The 22,612-nt window shown below is 33.8% G+C and overlaps 1 protein-coding gene and 1 long non-coding RNA gene across 2 annotated transcripts in view; one reads left to right on the top strand and one right to left on the bottom strand.

The window, feature by feature from the left end:
• The window catches only part of wb (wing blister), a 153,954-nt gene that overhangs the window by 58,704 nt on the left and 72,638 nt on the right, over positions 1 to 22,612 (top strand). The window lies entirely within an intron of this gene.
• Positions 3,341 to 4,384, bottom strand: LOC149376040 (uncharacterized). The gene is made up of 3 exons (XR_016293120.1): positions 4,108 to 4,384; positions 3,653 to 3,972; positions 3,341 to 3,565 (listed from the first exon to the last, which is right to left on the bottom strand). It is a non-coding gene; the product is annotated as an uncharacterized LOC149376040 (long non-coding RNA).

Here is a 22,612-nt window from a genome sequence, read left to right as displayed (position 1 = left end):
TCGACAATAAATCGCCAAGGAAGCGAAAGAAGGCACAGGGAGGGAGAGCAAACCGTGTGCATGGCTGAGTGGCACGGCAGGCCGCCGGTAATGAAAGGCCGCGCGCGAGAGATGCACGATTGAATCTCGTAGATGCGATTTGATGTCGGGCTCTCTCTCTCTCTCCGCTAACGGGCTGTATGGTGGTACTGCAGCCGAGGACGCGGAGAAGCAGAGTCAAATGTATAACGGTTGTGGATATAATACGTATGATAGGCGGACACGTCGAGCTGGATTATGAGGGGTTGGGCGGGCGAGGGTTATGCATATACCGCGTGGAGACTGACGATAATGCCGATATGACGAGGACGATGACGAGAGGAGGTGCTGATTGGTTATCTGATTTCGGCTCGTGGGAGTAGTGTGGGAGGGAGACAATTTTTCGATACAATATTACACGTAGGATTGACTAGTTTTTTTTTTCAGGAAAATGGTTCGTCTCTTGGGATTAAGGATTGATAGTGAAAGTTATCGAGCGTCATTGAGTTTTGTTTACGAAATTCATCATCGACCATTACAAGCATGTGGGATTCAGACAGTCTATAAATATTCTTTGGGTGTTCATGTACAACAACATGAATTTCAATTGTGTTATTTACACCACGAAAATGCTTTGAAATGTCCAGACTTTAATGATTTACCGATGCGTTTATTATTTATTATAAGTATCTAGCTTGTAATTTTTAATTAAGGATTATACTTGTGTTTTGTTGCAGGTGAGTTCACCAGTGATGCTCGATAAGCTTCGCTTTTGTAAGTAATATAATGATGCACTACTCATGTATTCTGATCATACTCCTTGAATACCATTGTTACCTGAGACTCTTGTGGCAAGGAATACGTAAGATCCTTTATACCACTTAAGATTAAACATAATTAGTGTAAGCTACAAAGGACCACGAAGATGTTAAAAATAATCCTGCCAAGATCCAGTGATTTTCGAGTTATTAATTCCAAACTCATTCGAAATTTCACTTCGTTACATCACATTGCCCCCTAAATACTTATAAAACACTGTAATCTTCAAATGTAGCTGATAAACTCTTTATAAAGCATCCATCCTGCGAATTGATATTACGTTTGTATGTGTTGATCAGTTTAAGAAACAAAACATCACAATGATGTTAAAATGAAGTCAAAGAATTCCAGTCTTCAAATCCCTAAACCACGAACGAAGTAATGCAAACGGAACTAAATTTATGATAGAAAACAAGTCTCATAAGTCTAAAGACACTTTCTTTATTTACTTGTCAGATTCTATTTTAAAAACTTTGTTTAAGTATGGTCTATATAAGTAACGACGATTTAAAAACAATTAAAAAAGGTGTCAGTGACTGAAATAGGAATTTTTACTGACTAGTGGTCTTTGAAAAGATATCGGTACAAACAATATGAGAGAATAGTAATCGGAAGGTCACTCACTTATAAAAAATATTTATTCATTGAAAAGACTCGATACATACCAAAACCCTTCAAAAATTTAACAAGTTATTGTTGATTCACAAGATATTCTTGATGTATAGTTTTAAGGAAATATTTTTTTACTTGAAAAATATACGGCTAAGAAAGTTAAAAAATAATCAGGACATAAGTGTTAATAATATTAGAAAGATTCATAGGATGGGAAAGCTAACTCGTACTAGAGGATATGAGATTTTTGAGCTTGTATTTTCGTTTTAATTATTAAGTTGATAGGGTTTTGAAGCTTATGTTACAGGTATATTTTGCCAAACACCAAGTGGAAGTAGAATATAGCTTTTAAATGCTTTTGTTATAAAATGTCAACCACATGCCTACTTTCAAAGTATTTAATGAATTAACTTTGATTTCCTGTAGTTATTTTGTATTAACATCATACTCTCTCTTGATCAGTTTGCTTAGTTTATAGGACAGAAGGTGTTGATACAAATAGAAAAAATATTAAAAGTAAACTTTGTTTTAGTATTTCATTCGTAAAGTACACCTTTTTATACTTAAAGGTCGTAAACAAAATAACTCACTGTTGTGCTAAAAGGATAGTGGGTACTATCTTGCTTATTAAAACAGTAACATAACTTTGTATTAATTTGCGTTGAGATGCTTCATATTTTTACTAAACCAATCCACATAAATTTTCTTCCAACTTTGCACGTAGACCATAGCTGTGATTTGAACGGTTTGCTCAATAATTTCAAACGGGTAGGTAAGAAATAATATGAATAATTGTAAACACAACGATACTCCTAGAAATGTTGTAGACGATTACGGGCGCAGTGGGAAAAATAAAATAGATCCTCACGAGAATCCATACGCGAATTGTATGCTCTATGTGAATGGGATACCTATATGTTACAAGTCCCAAGCAGCACAAGTCCCTCCTACTTCTATGTTGTCGGTTTATTAACGAGTAGAATAACAATAAAGGCCAGACAAGTTCCGCGAGGCTTATCTGCAATCGACCCGTGGAGGGAACATACATCGCGAGCTTGTTCGTTGGTAGGTATATAAGCTAGATCGTGTTTGCCCATCGCAAGAGAGGGAGAGGAAAAGCTAGCTAGCTAACTAGCTGGCCTCTCCAGATTGAAACTATAGCTGTAGAAAATATATTTTTTTTATATATACATTATATTCTATAGAGCGCTAGTTATATGTTTTTTGGTTGAAAAATTAGGACTGGTTTTTTTTTTTTTTTTTTTTTTTTTTTGGATAAGGGCTAGAATAAAGAGGTTCGTTTTCTATTGACTAAAAATTCTTGGAAGTCCGAGCGTTATCATTAAAATTAAAATTTGTGTGACTGTTCCACACGAAATTCTAAGAAAATTATATTCATACTCTACTGTAATTGTATGAGCACTTTAAAAGTATGAAAGGAAGATAAAACGTTTTCAAAGCAAGTAACAAAAACGTGTTAATGTCACGAAATAAATGTCACAATGCGTTACTATACCTGTTTGCTTTTTTTTAAATAAATACTTCAATTTAAAATCATACATGCATACACTTGAACTTTAACAAACAATACATTCGTGAACTAATACATTTTCTTAGTTTCTCAATAGAAAACTTGATCAAAACAATGTCTTAACATTTTTACCTTTTAACTAACAAATACATCTATTAAAATAGTGAAAATTTCTGAAAAGCAGAAAACTTTAGTAGTGTTTCTCTTCTATAGACAGACTGACGTACTACAATTTTTTTACAAAATTATTGCTCGAGTTTTAGAATGAGTGTCTTTTAATAAATTTTACATTAGGTGGTCTTAAAAACAATGATTTATTTTTTCTTTTCTCAACAACAATCTAATAATGTTGAGCTTTGATTTTTATGCGTATTCTAAGTAGTTTTTGAAAATTTCTACGAGATCAGTAGAAGTACAAGCAAGTCTCCTGAACAGTTATCCAAATTTATCTGCAAGTCTGTGATAATTAGAAATTATTGTATGTTCTCACAAGAAAATTTATTAGGTCTATCAGGAAAATGATTGGAGAAATCGGCCACCCCACATTCCCGAGCTTCAACCAATTCTATCTTCATTAATGTTCATCTGTTGACATAAAAAAATGATAATTACATGTTTAATATTATTATTATATAATCTGCTTAACAAACTAATTAGGAATGAAAAAGTTACAATGCACGCTCCATGGTAATGATTATAGTCACGTTTGTGTCGCGCCAGAGCGATGGATTCGGAAAAAGATTCATGGCAGGTACCACACCTAAAGTGGGTGGCACTCCAGTGGAATAAAACCTCTTCGTATGAGCCAAAATTTTCTGAACAATAGAAACAGTACACCACCCTCTCCTGAATGGGAATGCATTTGTGTCTTTCCAATGCGTATTCGTCAAAATTTTGTCGGCATCCACTGCATCTATAAATATAAAGGTTACCCTTGCGAGAACTCCCTCCTTCGGCCATAGTTGTAGAGGATCGACCGTGCAAGTCTTGGGCTATTGAAGCAGGTATATGACTTTATTGACAGGTTTTTAACTTATCAAACATTTAAAAAGTATATGTGTATTGAAAATAGCTTATAATAAGCTTTTTGTCAAAATTAATGAAAAAAAAATCCAAACAGAACTCACCTTTTTGTTTTCTACACTTAAACTTGCAATAGCTGGATCTTACGATTGTTGGCTTGTCCAAAAACTTGATGCATCGAAGCTTAAGTAATTATACTTTACATCAGATGTCTTGCGGGATAATATACACGGACACAAACTGAACTGTGATTCGTAAAACACGTAGACGCACGAATCGTTGACACATTTACAATATGGAGGACTTTGGAAAGGTGTTACACATACATACTTGGAAACAAAAGAGATATGGTTAATCTATTGGCGTGTCACATTAAGTCGTACTGCGATTAGGCAACGCTTAATTCTTCACTTTGACTCGACGAAAGCAACCATTAAAAGAAAACGTTCAATTTATTAAAATGAACATCTTAGAAAATCTACACGATACCCTTGGCCAAAAGGAAATCCCTAAAATGCTAAGTAATACGGGGAGTATGAAGTAAAATACCTATAGATGAGTCATTGCGTGATAAATTATGTGCCTGACTAGTGTCTCGCGTGTAGAGTCTAAAAGATTAGAAGTTTAACCAAAACAATATAAATACGTCAAAAATGTATAACTATAATCACACCTATAAGTTATAGCTATAATTATTTCTATAACTACCTATAAAACAGTCATAATTACCTGTACAATGTAGCTATAAATATAGCTATAAATTGCAGTTGTAAATTTTTCTCAAATTTTTAATTAAAGTAGGTTTAAAATCAGATTTTTTTTAAAGATATATCGATCATCACAGATGCTATCATCCGTATAATAACATCAAAACTAGGGGCCTCACGTATTTTTGTATAAGTAGAAAAAAAAAATCATAAACAATTTAAAGTTTTTCAAAATTGTTTAATAATACTTTAGGCCATCAGTTTTGACGTTATCGTACTGATAATAAGGCAAGTATTGAGTAATTTATAGCTATTTTTATAGCTGTATTGTAGGTACTTATATCTATAATCATAACTACAATTTATAGGTGTAATTATAGCTATAAATTTTTAACTGAGTTTTTGCCTAGAGATTTTTGCTCATGTGATGAGCTAACTTCAATTTAAAATTAGCTAAAACAAAATCAGTTTGAGGATTGTAGTTGGAGCTGCTTAAGTTTTCCGTTTTCCAAGTAAGTACTGAGACTTGTATCGTCATATTAACAAGCTAGACATCATCATATTATGTGAAATCTTAGCTCAATGGGAAAAGAACAACCTTGAACTCCCAAGATTTAAACGTGTCACTTTACAAAAATAGCTTAAATAAACAAAAGTACCGACTAGTTGAAGAAATAAAAACAAGATAAAATGCAAATTAAATTAATTAAAAAGTGTTTAACTATTCAGTACTTCAAAAGATACAGTACGTTTGTAGTTATTATTCAAAATATATTTGCAAACCAACGAACCTGTGCGACACTTTTAAGCGCACATTATGCATGTAAGGACCAAGTCACGTTGGATCGCGCAACGCGAAATCAGCTGCACTAAACGAAACTTTATACATATACATACGACAAGGCACACATGTTTTCTTTATTTGTTTTGTTTCATTTTACCTTTTCTATTGGAGGAAAACCGCGACATTGCCCGAGCAAAGCGAGTCAAGAATTTACACAAACGTTATTGATACACATGGATAAATATATATGTGTATACCCACCAAACGCAACTATTATCGGGACAGATCGAGATTCGATAAGCCGCAGGTATACCCCGTACGCGCAGTCGTGACAAATGACTCCGGAGCGCTGGGGCAATTACTGCGCACCTTGTGTACACACGAATATATGCAAACGCGTTTTCTTTGATACGAGCAGCTCAGCTGGATTTTTTTGCACAAGAAATCCCTTATTATTGCACCTCGTTACCGTCGTCACGCAATCGTCGGCCTAATGGTACCTCTGACGAAAACTTACCCCGAACAAATCTTTGTAATAAAGTTCTCAAAGTTTCTTTCGCATCGCGCACGGGATAATCAATATATTATCAGCTCTACGGTTATTTATCTTTCTCCCTGTCAGTGGCATCGAGCCATTGCGGTCCAAACGTTTGGCTTTTCGATACTTACCTATTATATATTACATGTACTTACGTACCTCGTACACACACGAAGTATCCTTATACGTGCAACATCTTTGCGCAGCATCGACGAATCTCATATATGGTACCCTCACTTGCATCCCGTGTGTGTAATATGCATGGCCACGAAATCAAGACGATTATGTGTCAAGATAACACTCGTCGGGTCGGAAATGTGTTTGTACAAACATCGTACACCCGCGAGAACGCATATAATATATACACGTTAGGAAAAAGTCGCAGCTCGTGCATTTCTAATTAAGTTGCGGTAATTGAGTGTCTTGTGCGCACGTATTGTACCGTTACATATTGCAGACTTTGGTCCAACCTGTGCATAATATATACTTTTACGATTTCTAGGAACTCGTGGAAGGATAAGCGTGAGAAAGATTCCAGATTTTATTGCTTCTTCTCTAACGTATACTCACCTGTTCTAGATTTGGTGGCAGATATTTGCGTTCATCGCTCCACAAATAATTAAGAGAAGCTATCCACTTGACGGGTCATTTGGACGTCCCCTCAGGAAATCGATCTGGAATCAAGTGAAATCATTGAAACAATGTACAATGAAATGTCACAAAATGGCACTATAAATCTCATGGAATCGGTAATATCAGTATGGAATCCAAGTATGCGATGAGGATAGCCAACGTTTGGGGCTTTATTTAAAACAAAAAAAATTTGGTTTAATTCTAAAGAGCATATACTAGTCAAATCAGCCAATATGCTATGGAGTATTTACGTATTTTTAAAGTTTACTTTAGTTTCTCTTTTTTATCACAACTATTATCAATAAAATTGCTGATGTTTGAATGAACGGTTTCCATCCTTGAAATGTACATTATAAAATCATTAAACAATCTATGTTTCATAACTTACACATTCAAAATCATCATTGAAATCACCGTAAAATCACTTAGGAATCCATTTGAAATTATTTCAACCCCTCACTTAGTAGCGCCTTGACTAGTAATGAATCTCCTATCCAGCGAGTTACCAGGTAGATATCATTGATAAATCCAAAGAACAAGTTTATCTGATGTCGTTTTCACGAATCGAAAAGGAATTCATTTACCCTCCACTCCCATATTGTACGCTTTTGTGCACATTAGATAGGTGGAGCTTGAACGGAACTGGGTGGCGCATCCGATCTTTGCTCGCCAACGCAAGCTAGGAAGGGGGGTGTTGCTTGGCAACAGCAGGACAAGGAAGTTCATTCGCGAGTCGGATTGAAAAAATAAAAAAAAAAAAAAAACCATTCATGTTTCCATTGAGCTCCTTAAGAGGACACGCTATGTGTGTAATTATTGCAGTAATTAGAGGAGTCCCTTGCTCAACCTGCACCCCGCACGTAAGGTTCTAATTATCGCTCGAACTGTAATAATCGAAGCGCGTTTTATTCTGGTGAGAATCAGCGAAACGAAAACGAAAAAAAAAAATCAGACACGCGAATCTTATCACGGCCAGGGGGAAGTGAATTAGCGACGCATGCAACAGTTTAAGCGGCCTCTCTCGAAAACGCGTCTCGCTATGTATATAAATTACTCGGCTAATTAAAGGCGCGGAGGGCCATGCGTTATAACGCTTGACAGGCCGTGATAAGCGCAATCATATTGTGGGTACGTATACGAAATGTACGAACGAATAATTGGTAATTACGAAGCCAGAGAACCACTAAAAAAAAAAAAAAAAAAAGGAAGGATAAGGTCCTGCGGGGATTAACGAAACCGTATACGCCTTAATTCTCGCTCGTATGATGTATTTACTCGCGGCCTCTCCTCTTACTCCTACGCTTCTGTTTGTGGGTTTTCTCTCTTAACAGCTCATTAAAATCATACTCGAGTCGGCTAATGTACTCCTTTTGTTCGGCAGAGCCATAAATCACGGGGTATTGAAAATTTGCTTTAGATTTTACGTTGAGTTTACGTTGATTGGTATTTTTGAAAAAAAAAGCTTTATTTCCTATTTTAATGGATTATTTTTTGACGACAGATCTCATGGATTTTTTTTCAACGTCAAATACATCGTTAAAATTACAAGAACTTTTTAAAGCAACAAAATGTGTAAGGTCTCATCGAAATCCCATTTGCAAAAATCCTTTAGAATTGTAGGTGAACTATCCCTCACGACACTCTTGCTTTTGTAAAATACACAGAAGCAAATGATAAAAAATATATATTTTTTTGACAAATCTTGTAAAAACACTAAAGTTGATGGATAAAGGAAAATGTTCTAAATCTCATATTAGCTGCAATTTGATACAAATAGTCATTTGAATTAATTTAAAGTTTATGATAATCAAGTACAAGTTCAAAGGAACAAAGAGAGTTTCATCAAAATCTTAATTAAATCTTGGCAGTAATGACGTTATCACAATCCAGGATGAAATGACTCGCGGATTATCCGATCTGTCTACTTTTTCGCTTTCCTCACCTCAAGCCTCGATTGCACTCACCCAAGCCCATCGAGTTCAACTTTTACTTTTGAAGTTTGTCGATCAGGTGAAAATTTTACATCAAAGTTTTAATGATGTCTTTGCAGCACACGTGCATGATATATTCCAATGTTAACTTTAGCACGTAATGGATTACTCGATCGTATAATGTCACGTAGCCCGAGGGTGATAGATCAATAGTACCAGATTGCACGCTCGCATCAACTTTATTTACGCGTACGGACACGATTGCGATCGAATCACTGTACAGACCTATAGACATTCATAAAAATTGAAATAAAAAAAATTATCAACGCGCCACAACCACTGTGTACCAACATCACAAGGTTCACCAAATAAAAAGACATTTAAAAGCAAATTAAAGGCTTTTATTCGTCGAAAATTCCCCATCAATTAAATTTCTCACGCCATGAAAATTTCCAAATAGTCAACAGTACAAAATACCGCGCACCCAGTAAATATATTATAAACCCGATCGGCACGCGTTCGCCCGCTCCGTACAGATATACATCTCGCTCATGCACGTTATAGATATATATAAATATATATATATATATATATATATATATATATATATAATGTTTTATATTTATAACAATAGATACGAGAAAAATAAACTAATATTTGTTACTCTGAAAAAAAGTAGAGGAACGAAAATATAAGTCTATTATCTCTATTGTATTTTATATTTTACACTGAAGACTGTAATTTTATATTTCACTTGCTTCTTGATCCTTATTTGTTCGCACTACCTTTCTCTCTGAGTTTATATCTGTTACTACTCCTTTTCCTCTCTCTTCTCTATTGTTTCACTTCTTACCTTCAATATCCTTACCCCCTCTATCAATCACCTATCAAAGGACACGCTTTATTTGTATTTAAAGAGAGTATACTTTCTTTACATCTCCCCCCCTCCGTATTAGCCGAAAATTGGAACATCTCATTGCATTTTGTTTTATTTACATTTCTTTCTCACTAAAATCGTCGTCATTTAGTTCCATATTCATTGGAACCAATTTTGTTATGTGAAATAAATCTGGTTTTCTATTTTTTTCTGTTTTTATTTGATATATAGACTCTGAAATTTTATTTATTATTTCATAAGGTCCAATTCGTAATCTATCCATTTTTCTCCTATTTAGTCTGTTTCCATTTTCTATATATACTAGATCTCCAATTTTAAATATATGATTTTTTCTGTTTTTATCAAATATTTTCTTGTTATAATTGTGCGATTTAATGGTATTTTCTATTGCTGTTTGTCTATTCTTTAGCCAGATGTCTTTGTTATTTATTGTTATTAATTCTTGAGGTGTTATGCTTACATCAGTCCCATCTAGTAAATATTGCGGTGTGAATCCTGTAACAGAATGTTCTGTCTCATTATACTTTTTTATACATTCATGAGCTATTGATGTCCAAGCTTTTTTATTTTGGTTTTCGTTTAATTTGCACCTAATTTTATTAACTATTGTTTGATTGAGTCTTTCATTTAATCCGTTAGAAAATGGCGCATTAACAGCTGTAAAAACTATTTTGATATTATTGTGTTCCAAAAAATCTTTGAAATCTTTTGAGTTTATTCCAATATGAAACCATTCTTTGTGTATTTTTTTAATCAATTTTTTACTAAACTCTTCTGATAGTATTATTTTTTCTTTTTTTCTACTCTTTTTATAAAAAATTTCATTTCTTTTTATTAACATTTTATTTGATTTTTGTATTTCTTTGTTTTTTTCTTGATCTATTTTGATTTCATCTATTTCTATTAAATTTATTATTCTTAAAAATTCTTCGTTATTTATTTCTGGTTCTAATACCGGATTTCGGCTAAGACAGTCTGCTTCTATATTTTCTTTTCCTGGGATATATTTTATTGTAAAATCATATTGCGATAAATAGTAAGTTAAATCACCTAGTTCTTCGTCTGTTCTTACTTTAATATTTAGATTTTCTAATGGTTTATGGTCTGAATATACTATAAATTTTTTTCCAATAAGCCACTGCTGCCAATATTTTATTGCTTCTTTTATAGCCAAACATTCCAAATATATTGCTTTTTTTTTCTTTTGTGTTTCTGTTAGTTTTTTTGAAAAATATGCTATCGGTTTATCTTTTCCATCAAATTGTGTTTGTTTAAACACTGCTGCTATTCCTTCTATTGATGCATCTGTGTACAGTTTTATTTCTAAGTTTGGGTCAAATATCTCTAAAATTGGTTTTGAGCACAGTAACTTTTTTGTTTGTTGAAATGATTTTTCACATTCCTCTGTCCATATAAATTTTTCATTTTTCCTAAGTAATTTGTGGAGTGGGTCTAATAATATCGCACTTTTCGGAATATATTCATGATAAAAGTTTATTTTGCCTAAAAATTGTCTAATATTTTTTTGGGTTCTTGGTTGTGGAAAGTTTTCTATTGCTATTAAATTATCTTTTATTGGACGAACGGTATTATTTTCTATTATGTGTCCGAGATACTTTGCAGAATTTGAACCAAATGTACATTTTTTAAATTTTAATCGAAATCCTTCTTTTAATATTGCGTTTAAAACTTGTTTGATGTGTTCTATATGTTTTTCAAAAGTTGGTGAAAATATAAGTATATCATCTATGTAGTTTTCTGCAAAATTTTTTAAATTATTTTTTTTTAAAATGTTGCTTAGTATTCTTTGGAATATTGCTGGTGCTGTTTTTAAGCCAAACGGAAGGCAAGTCCATTGGTAGTGTCCATCTTGTGTAATAAAACCAGTTTTATTTCTATCTTCAATTCTAAGAGGTATTGACCAAAAAGCCGAATTTATATCTAGGGTGGTGAAAAATTTACAGTTTCTTGTTTTTGTTATTAAATCTTCGATTAGTGGGAAAGGTTGTGCTTGCGGTACAATTAATTTATTTAGGTCTCTAAAGTCTATGCATAGTCTTGATTTCTTATTTTCTTCTTTTTTAAATGCTAGAGTAACAGGTGCTGCAAAAGGGCTGTACGATTCTTCTATTAATTTTTTTTCAAGTAATTTTGCTACTTGTTGTTCTATCTCTTTTTTATCTTCTATTGTACATCTATATGGTCTTTTGCTACAGTATTTTTCTTCTATTAAATCTATTCTTGCTTCATAATCTTTAACTGTCCCTATGTCATATTTGTTTTTTGCAAAGACTGAATTGTATTTCCTAATTATATTTTTTATCTCTTTCTTTTTACTATTTTCTAAATGTTCTAATCGTAAATCGCTTTCCTCTTCTGTCACATGCTCATTAAAGTTTATTTTTACTTCCGTAACCTTTTCTGTTGAATTCTGTTTTATATGTTGATCTTTTTCTTTGATTATTTTTTTCTTTTGGGAAATATTTAAATTCTCATCTTGTATAAGTCTAAATTTTTTTATCATATCTAAACCTATTATAATATCCTCAAAGTCTTCTCTTTCCACTATATCTAAGTCTATTTCTTCTTCTATTTCGAATATTTTTACTTTCACTTTTATTAAGCCTTTTGTTTCGCTGACACCATTGACTGACTTCAAATATATTTTGTTTACATTTTTTTCTTCTTCTTGTATTTTAACTATTCTTTTATTTATTAATGATATCTGAGCCCCGGAATCATATGTTCCTATAACCCTCAATTTATTATTTAACAATATTGGTATTTTAATCAATGGTGTCTCTATTCGTTTTTTTCTTCTGTATATAAATCTGCATTTATTCTTTCATTTGCCCCAACTACTCTTGTTTTATCTTTATTCTTAAACCAACATTTTTCTTCAGGATGGAATCTGTTGGATTTTCCTATTTTCTCACATATTTGACACGGTTTTTTTTCTTCATTTTTATGTTTATAATTGTATCTATTATCATTTTTCTTGCTTATAATTTTTTTGTTCAAACTTTCATGTTTTCTTATTTCATTTATTAATATTGTTGAATCTACACATTCTTCTTTATCTAATTTATTTCTTATCCATTCTGGCAGACCCATTACTATCAACGCTATTATTGTCTTTTTTCCCATGTTTGGGTCCACATTTATTAATAATCTTTCTTTTTTTATCGCATATTCCGTTAATGAACCTTCATAATATTTATAGGACAATGCATATATAGATGAATTCCAACTTCTATCTGCAAAAGTTTTTAGAAATTTTTCTTTCCATTCTTGCCAGTTATTATTTATTTTTAATTCTGTTTGTGCTGTATAATGCCAGTCCATGCAGGCTTTATCTAAAAATAATCTTAAAATTTCAATTTTTGTATTATCTTCAATAATTTCAAATCTTTCACATTCTTTTTCAAATGTATTCATCCATTGAGTTATATTCGTCTGTTTTTCATTAAATTTTTCTAAAATAAATTTTTCTGATATATTTTTTAAGTTAAGCTTGCTACTATCTTTTTGTTTGTTTGTTAATAATTGTTCTATCAAGTTGTTTATATCTACAGGATTTTCTATTATTTTTTTTTCTTTTTCAATTTCGTTTAAATATACATTCTTAAATTGAAAATTTCCTATTTCATCTATATATACTTTTGCTAACTCATCATCTAATCCTATCCATAACTTCTGTTGTGTACCCCTTTTAGCGTTACTTTTAAATTTAATAAATACCTCTGTTTTCTTGACTTCTGTGTGATTGTCTATATTTTGATATTGCCGTGGTATAGCATACTGTATTCCTTTTTCCGTTTCGATGAAGGTTATATTTGTTATGTTTGTTTTGCTATCACTCGGTGAGGAAACAACTTCAAAATTAAATCTTAATTTTGGCATTTTTGTTATCTTGAGACAATATTTTCGTTCTATAATGTTTTATATTTATAACAATAGATACGAGAAAAATAAACTAATATTTGTTACTCTGAAAAAAAGTAGAGGAACGAAAATATAAGTCTATTATCTCTATTGTATTTTATATTTTACACTGAAGACTGTAATTTTATATTTCACTTGCTTCTTGATCCTTATTTGTTCGCACTACCTTTCTCTCTGAGTTTATATCTGTTACTACTCCTTTTCCTCTCTCTTCTCTATTGTTTCACTTCTTACCTTCAATATCCTTACCCCCTCTATCAATCACCTATCAAAGGACACGCTTTATTTGTATTTAAAGAGAGTATACTTTCTTTACATATATATATATATATATATATATTCGCAAACGCGCATCCTTACACCATTATACCTGTATATGCAACATAGAGGCTCGTGTGCGAGAGTGGGGTGCTCCGGAGAGAGAAAAGAAATCGCAAGAGCACTACGTACTATCACATCAGTCGGACGCGACTTCAAGTTCGCCAGTGACTCGCGAGCTCTGCTTCGCGCCGGTGCACCATAACAACCCGCGATTTATCACGCGCACTTTGCAATCATCCCTCGGTTAAAGTCACCTTTGCACGCGACTTGTAATTCAATCGATTGTGCGAGTGATTTTACGATCGGTTGTTTTTTTTTCACTATAAACGTGTATAGTCATTGTTTATAATTTATGGAGATAAATTATGCAGTATATTTTTCAACCGTGCAATTACTGCGGTCCAAATTGAAGCTGTGCTCACGTGCAAATGTGTATGAAACGTAAAGCAAATCCGTCGAAATAAGCGCCTCGTGTACAATTAGGTTCGACAGTACCGATCGGCATACAAATCGGTACTAATGCCCGCGCAAGAGGTGCGCGTTACATGCAAATAAGTACACACGTGCGAAAGAGGAGAGAGAGAGGGAGAGGAAGGCCGGTACGTACACGATGACGGGGCTCGCCCGACGATGAGATGCATCACCCGAGAAAGCCATCGGCCACAACCCCGGGTGCTCCCGGTTACCACGTGACGGTGGCTCTGCTCCTCTTCCTCTGTCTCGCGGTGTCGGTTTCCAGTGCCCTGGCGCCCGACACGTCGCGACACAGGCGGCATCCCAAGTCCCTCTCGCACCGGAGGTACAACTCCACGACCACTTCGCCCCTCGGTTTGGCAAAAACTCTCCGATACGCGACGAAAAGGCAGCAGACGGACGACGCGAGGGCGTTTGGTATCGATGGAAGCATCGGTTGGCCGCCGGCTCGCGTCTACAGGCCGAAATCGGTAACGAGGTACCGGCACCGGCAACACTACCAGGTGCGACAGGGCCAGCAGATCGCGGTGCCCCGGCGCAAGTGCAGCCTGCGGTGCGTGCTCGTGTACGAGAGGCCGCTCCTGTGCCCGTACCGGGATCGGTCGCCCACCAGGTATCGCTACCCACCTGCCGATCGACGACCGCCGATCGACTGGCCCGGACGCGAGCACGGTAAGGGAGCCTTGTTTTTGCGGGAAGTAAGCGCATTAAACGTGCCAAGATGCGCGAGAGATTTTGATCGAGCTGATTTTTCTTTTCATTACTTTGAAATCGGTAACTAACGCAGGGCCCTCCTTGACGAAATTAACTGAAACCATTCGTTGATGGGCATGAATTAAGATCCCTTCAAATAGAGTTAGGAATCATCTTGAAGTCATTTTGGAAATAAAATCTCAGTATGAAAAAATGTTTTTAACTTTATTTGTAAAAAGTTACCAAGAGAGTGATATATTTTTCAACGCAAAAAAAAAAATCATAAATTCATTTCAAACAACCTACGGGGCTTTTCTTTAGCTGTACAATGAGGTCATTTTGAAATCATTACAAATTCTGTGGAATCTGTAACTATTTGGACCCCCTTTCTGTACACAAAAATGTGTAGCCCCTCGGATATACATACATTATATGTTTATTTAGATTTTTGGTAATAGGAGCAATTACTACGGCGATGTTTCAAGTGATTTAATTGACCTTTGATTTTATTGATGTACTTTAAGGTTGATTTCGTAACTTTCGTATCAGCAGCATTGAAACTTGAGATTGTACCAATGTCGCATGGTGCATGGTTATAGAAACAGTAGCTCTGGAAGTAATGTTGTTTTTTTTTTTTTTTACGAGCTCATGATTCATTGTGAGTAGCCGTTGACAGACTCACGGAAATCTAATACGGTACGTATCGAAAATTCTGTCAAGGCCTCTAGGATCTTCTTTTTTTTTCTTTTGACTGGCTAATGTGGCTCTCTTACTCTTCTCGGAAGTGTGTGGCAAGCGCCAGACTTGAAAAAAAAATAAGCTCATTGTTGAAATTTAAATCTGCTCTTGATTTTCAGATTTGTAAATTTGGTAGTCTTTTCTTTTTTTCTTTTTCTTTTTTATCACGGAATAAGATTTGAATTTTGTGACCTCATGATTTAAATGTTTCCTTAATTCTTTGTCTTACGTAAATCTGCTCAAAAAAGTATTATTTTATGTAAAAGTGATTTTGTTTGTTTATTTTTTAATGGGGGTGTTGTTTATACGTCTGATCAGTTAGATCTCAGGATTCCTGCAACTTATTGTAATCATTAATAAATTCAAATCAATTCTTTATAATATATTTTCTAGACATTTGTACCAGAGAAATGATGACTAAACCGATTGCAACATTTTAAGTATAAAAAAAACGTTTTATAATCTACAAGATACGATTAATACAAAAAATTGTTACTTCAAATACATGAACAAAAACTTAATTTTCGATATCGAAAAAAAAAAATTTTGGAAATCATATTTTTGTTCTAGAGAGCAAATAATAATAGCACTTTTTTTAAGATACCGATCTTTTAATTTTTTATGTAAGTTTTTTGAGGAAAAGTTTTGTGACTATATCTAACCTCTACAGAAGTATACCTACGATGATATTTAGAATTGTATAAGAAAAATTAATTATAAAGTTGTTTGGAACGTTATTGTTATGAAAATAGCAATAAATTTGAGCTTAGGAGAAGTTTCTACGTAAGGAGTAATCGATTATTTTATTAGGTTGCCAAAATCTACTGTGAATCCTGCTTCCCTTTATCAAACTTTATCCAACGAATTTTTCTTTACAATAGAGTTACTCGAACCCTTTCCAACGAAATAAAAGCTCCAGGTAAAGTACGGGTAACCAACACCAAAAAAACGCCCCGCAGATCAGCAATTATTCATACACCATAAAAGGAAACAAAAAAGCGTTGTGCAACGAGGCTGAAAAATAATCCTAATCCGAAAATCGAAGTGACACAACGTGTAACCCAACGACAGCGCAATACTTGAGTAAATCATCGATACGACCAACGTGTATCGCATTTCCCGCATTCGTACGAATGTACCAGCCCGGATAAACGATTTGTAAGTCTTAGCTAATATCCTTACCTCTTTTTTACAAGCTTTTACGAGGCTGCTCCCACAGTGTCTCGGTAAACAAAGAGCCTCGAAATTTACAACAACACCGCACGCGGACTTTGAAAATCCCTCTATTTGCCGTCACACGGCGCAAGAAAGGCAAGACTTATGGGAAAATTTGTTCCTCACCGGGTTTATTACTCACCAGTGTACAGCCCGAGCGCGTGCCCCACGTGAATTCCTCTCCACCCTTCGATCATTCGGATGATTTACGAGTCGGGCGCACAAAAATACTTACGCGAGTACATATTTTTCCTTCCCAAGGAAAATGAGCCCGCGAGCATCGAAGGGGCGCATAAAGAACTTCATTTGTGGTGGAAAAATGTCTACCTGTACCTTCATAATACCCACTTGCGGTACGCAGCACAGCTGCTTTTTCCTCTTTGTTCTTCAATGTTTATATGCGTATACCTGTCGCCCCGAGCGCAGTGTATCTTGTCTTACGATTCCAGCCGAGGCTTTATTAGCAAACTTAAGTAGGTTATCGTATCGCGGAAATTGATTTCAGCATCGTAATTATGCTATTACAGGATGTTCGCGTTTGATCGCACACGATTATATTAAAGACAATAGAATTTTTTTACCCCGTAACTGCTGTGTTAAAATTGTTATCAAGGTTTTCTGTTGGAAGTATGCCTACTGGCACATGTGTCTTTTTCTCACATTTTTTCATCGCTACTTACAAAATCAAGGAGCTAAAAAAAAATTTTCTTAAGCTATGATATTTGTTGTACTTTTATTTTTTAAACGTATATTGTACGATTATTATTAGTTAATTTTCATCATTATTCATCACATAAAGTATACGTAAAACATGATATTGGGAAAAACAAAAATTACTAAAATTACCTTATATTTCCACAACAAAAAATCAATAGTTATTGTTTGTTAATGTTTATTATTGTTATTATTATTATTATTATTGTTTTATTATTATTATTGATTATTAATTTAAATATTTTTTAAATACTTGAAAGTACATCATAATTTTTTTCAAATATTGCACTATTCTTATTTATTTATTTTAATTATTATTTACAACATAAAATATACATAAAAATATTGTAACATATAAAAACGAAGATTCATGAAGTTACATTGCAATTACAAGATGGCAATATATTCTATTTATTATTATTTATTGGTTTAATTAATATTAATTATTCAAACAATTGTTGATACTTTTTAATTAATCCTGTTTTAAAAAAAATACATTGCACTATTTTTTTATTTTAATCATCATTTACTATATAAAATAGACAAAACAAATTTTGACATTTGAAAAGATAAATATTTCTGAAATTACCTTATATTTGAACAACAAGAAGTCAATTATATTATTAAATATTAAATATTATTTATAATTATTTATTGTTAGCCTTAATAGTAATTATTCAAACTTAATAAATCCTATTAATATTATTCTTTATTTAGATACCTTTTTCATGCTTTACGATAAATAATATTTTTGAACGAATATTACAGTATTTTTACGTAATTATTAATCAATTTTAACTATTATTTATTACATAAAACATATTGTGTCATTTGATACATTAAAAATTTCATATATCACCTTTAAGAATAAAATAACTATTATTCATTAATATTCATTGTTATTATTGATTTTAATTATTTATTTTAATACTTTCTAAAAATTTTATAACAAAAATTCTTATCACACATATATGGCATTATTTTTATTTATTTATTTATGCATCATTCACCATACAAAATATTCATAAAACATACTATGACATAAAAAATCCAAAATTTCTGAAATTACATATAAAGAACAAAAATAGTGCACTATATCATTAAAAAAATGTTTTTCAATTTATAATAAATTCTGTCCATGTCAATTTGTGCTAAAGTTGAATTCTATCAGAACACTCTGAATGGACTCTGATTCACGACCGTCTGATTTGTATAAATGTGAGCCACGAACGAGTATTATTGTACTCGACATGACTTGGAGAAATAAACAAGCATAGGTGTATCGTATGTCGAAGGAGCCCATCACCCCTTGATTTTTTTTTACATGTCGAGTATTCGCCCAGTGACCCATGACTCATTTGAGCATTGAAAAAAAAATATTGAACCAACCGTAGAGTACACCACTAGTATGGAGACGAGAGAAAAGAAAATATTTTACGTTCCGACATCAATCCAGCCACTTTCCTTGAACGCATCATCCACACCTAAAACATGCTACTTGTAACAAAAAAAAAAAAAAAAAAAAAAAACATCCACGCCTCAAATAATCGTACGTGCATGGTAAATCGACGTGACCGCTAAATCCGATCGGTTAAACCATCATCGACGCGCCTCAGTCCCGAACGGAAGGCTTTGGAGCAGAAGGGAAAATAGGAGAGCGAAAATTCAGATGCTCGTACAGCGAAAGGAGAAAAAAGGACGCGAAAACGTGGTTCTAAAAATACGTCCACACGCGGTTATCGGCTCGTTCTTTAGTGTACGAGCGCGGACACACTCGTTGCGTGCCGTCGTTCATAGCTTCCAATAGAAAACAAACCGATCGGGCCTTCGGTATAGGTATTCCCTTTATATCGCGCGTATGTATGCCTTACACGCGCTCGGCACACTCTTATGTACGTAGCACACGTGGCTTTCGCCAAATAAATTTTAGAGACGCACCGAGACATCGGACAGAGCTCTCTGTTGTGCAGATTTTTTTGTTTTTTATTTTTAGATCGATGTATTTATTACTTTTCAAAAGTTATTTAGGAATTTTAACTAAAAACATTTCTTACTTATTAAGACATTCTTTAATGTTTAGTATTGTGTTTACGTATTTTAAAATACGTTGTAATATAAAATGTGTAAATACAAGCAAACGTTTTTTTTCTTGAATACATTTAGATTTATACTAAATACATTTATATATTTTTATAATTACGTGTAAGTACAAAAAATTAAATGGATTAAAAATTTATACATTTGTTAAAATAGAAAACGAAATTCAATGATTATAAAATATTTGTAACATAAAAAAATATTTTTCAATTAAAAAAAAGATAATTATTATTTATTTTTTAAGAAAATCGGCATGCAGTTTTTGGACATTTCTCAGAAAGTTAATTTATATGAAGTTTGTTGGTACTTAAAGTAGATCGCTTTGTACTTCCTTGAGAACTTAATCTTAAAAATATAAGAAAACTCTTTTGAAGTTTCTCGTTCGATGATGCAATCCTTTTAACGGAACAAGTGAGATATTTCTTAATTAAAAATGAAAGCAGCTCGAGTCTTGCTCGGCTGCATTTCAAAAAGGACAAACTACGAGTTAACTCGATAAATAAAGAAGAAAAAAAGTCACATAATGTGGTACAAATTGAAGTGAGATAAGTAATGGGGAAAAAATAAAAGGTTTTGAAGCAAGTCTTTTGCATTTCTGGGTGTCAATTAATTTAAATGAAAACCTGTGCTAAAGAGCTCCTTCCACTTCAAGCCAAGTGGTTTTTGTTTTAATTCATTCTACTGATGAGTTGAGTTTTCACATTCACAATGCAAAGGGCAAAAAATTTTATTTAATCGCATTAAAAATTTGTTTTCCTCTCGCAAGTACAAAGAAAAAAAAAAGCTCAAGATTTCCATCCCCTTCCCTTGTGCTAAATGATTTCAGCTCCGGTCGTTCTGGATATCATCCAAGGCCGTTCGCGAGAAATGGATTCAGTACATTAGCGGAAGATGTAGCGATAAATCTCGTATTTGTATATGTGTGTTTACCGGTTCTCTCATCTGATTTCTTCGTCTTGGTGAAACTCGAGTGTTAGCTCATACTTGAAGGATATTATACAAGCTCTTCTAAGCACTGTTGTATCGTCCGAGAATCACAGCTGAACATGCAACCGCGTGTCAACTCTTTTTTTTTTTTTTTTTGGTTTGTCGAGCTCGTCGAGTGAAAGGATTTTTTTTTTCATGTTGAAGCAGCTGATTGTCGCATAAAAAGATTGTGAGATTTTTGTTGTGACAAAGACTTTTTGTTATTATTTACTTTTATGTAGTTTTTTTATAAACGTAAAATTTATTTATCTGCATAAGGATTTAAAAAAAAAAATATTAATTTATTATCTACCGGATTAATGAATTCGAATCGTCATACCTACGTCGAAATATTTTTAATGTATTATTTTGAACCATGCATTTATATGGGAAAAGCCGAAAAAACGGTGATTAAAATATCTATTAACGAATAATGACTAGATTAAATTGCTTTCTTTACTGAAAAGTAAATATTAAAGTATATATGCATGTATTTATAACTTATTCGAAACCTCAATTAACTTGTTGGCAAATTATTAAAAAGAATTAAAAGAAGTCACTGTCCTCCCGTTTTTCATTGATTTCCAGCACACCCTATACTCCTACTATGACTGCCTCTGTTAAGCAACTCCAAACTGGTTTAATCCATTGCCCCCATCTGATTGACGTGTTCATCCTCGACAATTTTCGTAATCCTCGCATACTTCAGAAAAACACCCGGTCTACTTCTCTGCCTTCTTTTTGTGTACGACCCATGTACTCGATGAGAACAAAAGTATAATATCCCGTGAGGTAGTTGTTTTCCACACAGATAAAAAAAAATAATTTACATAATTTATAGCCATTGAAATACGCGGCTAAATTTTTTTAATTTTTAAGAGAGTGACGAACTATTGCAATACAACAAGAAAATTCATGCGTTGTCGCTTGGAAGGAACGAAATAATGACACGGTTCTCCATTGAAAAGGGGTTGATTAGCTCGGCTTTGCGAAGCGAAGAAGGTAGCACTTAAAATTTTTTGGAAGAAAGAAGCAACTCGATTCTTCGAGAAAAAACGTGTACACTTAAAAAACAATTTAAAAATTCTGATATCAATCTTCTTCTCCTGAAATCAAAGTATCATTTACTCCTAACGAGCCACCACGAGCTTTTACAATGCGTACTGCATAATAACATAGTGAATCTTGTAGTCTTTTAACCATGTACCATAACATTATTAATAATTTCTCGTCAAATGGCATATTTTGCAAAGCACACTATAATCCTTTATATGTTTAAAAAAAAAAAAAAAAAATAGTTGTCACTCTCTTACATTTTTCACCCAAGACTGATAATCACGTTTCCCAGCTCTGTGTCAGCTCTGTGTAACGTGGAAGCAAAAAAAAACTGGAGCAAAACAAGCGGACTCCCTTGCGAACAATGCGGTCACGAGAACGAGAGAAAATCCAGGCAAAAGCGAAAAAACCAATCCCGGAATCGGAGCTCGCAATCCTCTCCAACACACATAAATGTATATACTGTGCGGGTAGTTGCAAACAAAAAAAAAAAAAAAAAAAAAAGAGCCTCTATTTTCCCATGTTGGGACGAGCCGATGGACGGCGCTCATCGACGAGGTTACACACGTACACCTGGAGGGAAAAGAGCCGAAAATAGGTGAAAAAAAATCGGCACAAAAGCCAAAGGACGATCAACCGAGCGCTCGAAATTCTTGAGCGCGTGGAGCGCCCGCGGGCTCCGAGAGCGGCGTCCTTTGAGGCAAAAAGATACAGCAAGAACGAAACGAGAGGAGCAGCGGCGGCGGCGGTTCTCTGTGTTTAAGCACACATACGTATACATATATATATATATATCTGAGAGAGGCGCTCCATATACGCGCTTGCAATATGCCTCCCCCCGCTGGCTGCCCTGCACTTCCTTCCTGTGCTGATGCTCTTCTTCCTATATACGTACTTGC

The sequence above is a fragment of the Copidosoma floridanum genome, unplaced genomic scaffold (genome assembly GCF_036245765.1).
Source record: "Copidosoma floridanum isolate Cflo_tuat_1 unplaced genomic scaffold, Cflo_Japanese_pri ptg000001l, whole genome shotgun sequence".
Taxonomy (NCBI): domain Eukaryota; kingdom Metazoa; phylum Arthropoda; class Insecta; order Hymenoptera; family Encyrtidae; genus Copidosoma; species Copidosoma floridanum.
The sequence above is the reverse complement of the archived record's forward strand: the minus strand, read 5'-3'. Positions and strand labels throughout refer to the sequence as shown.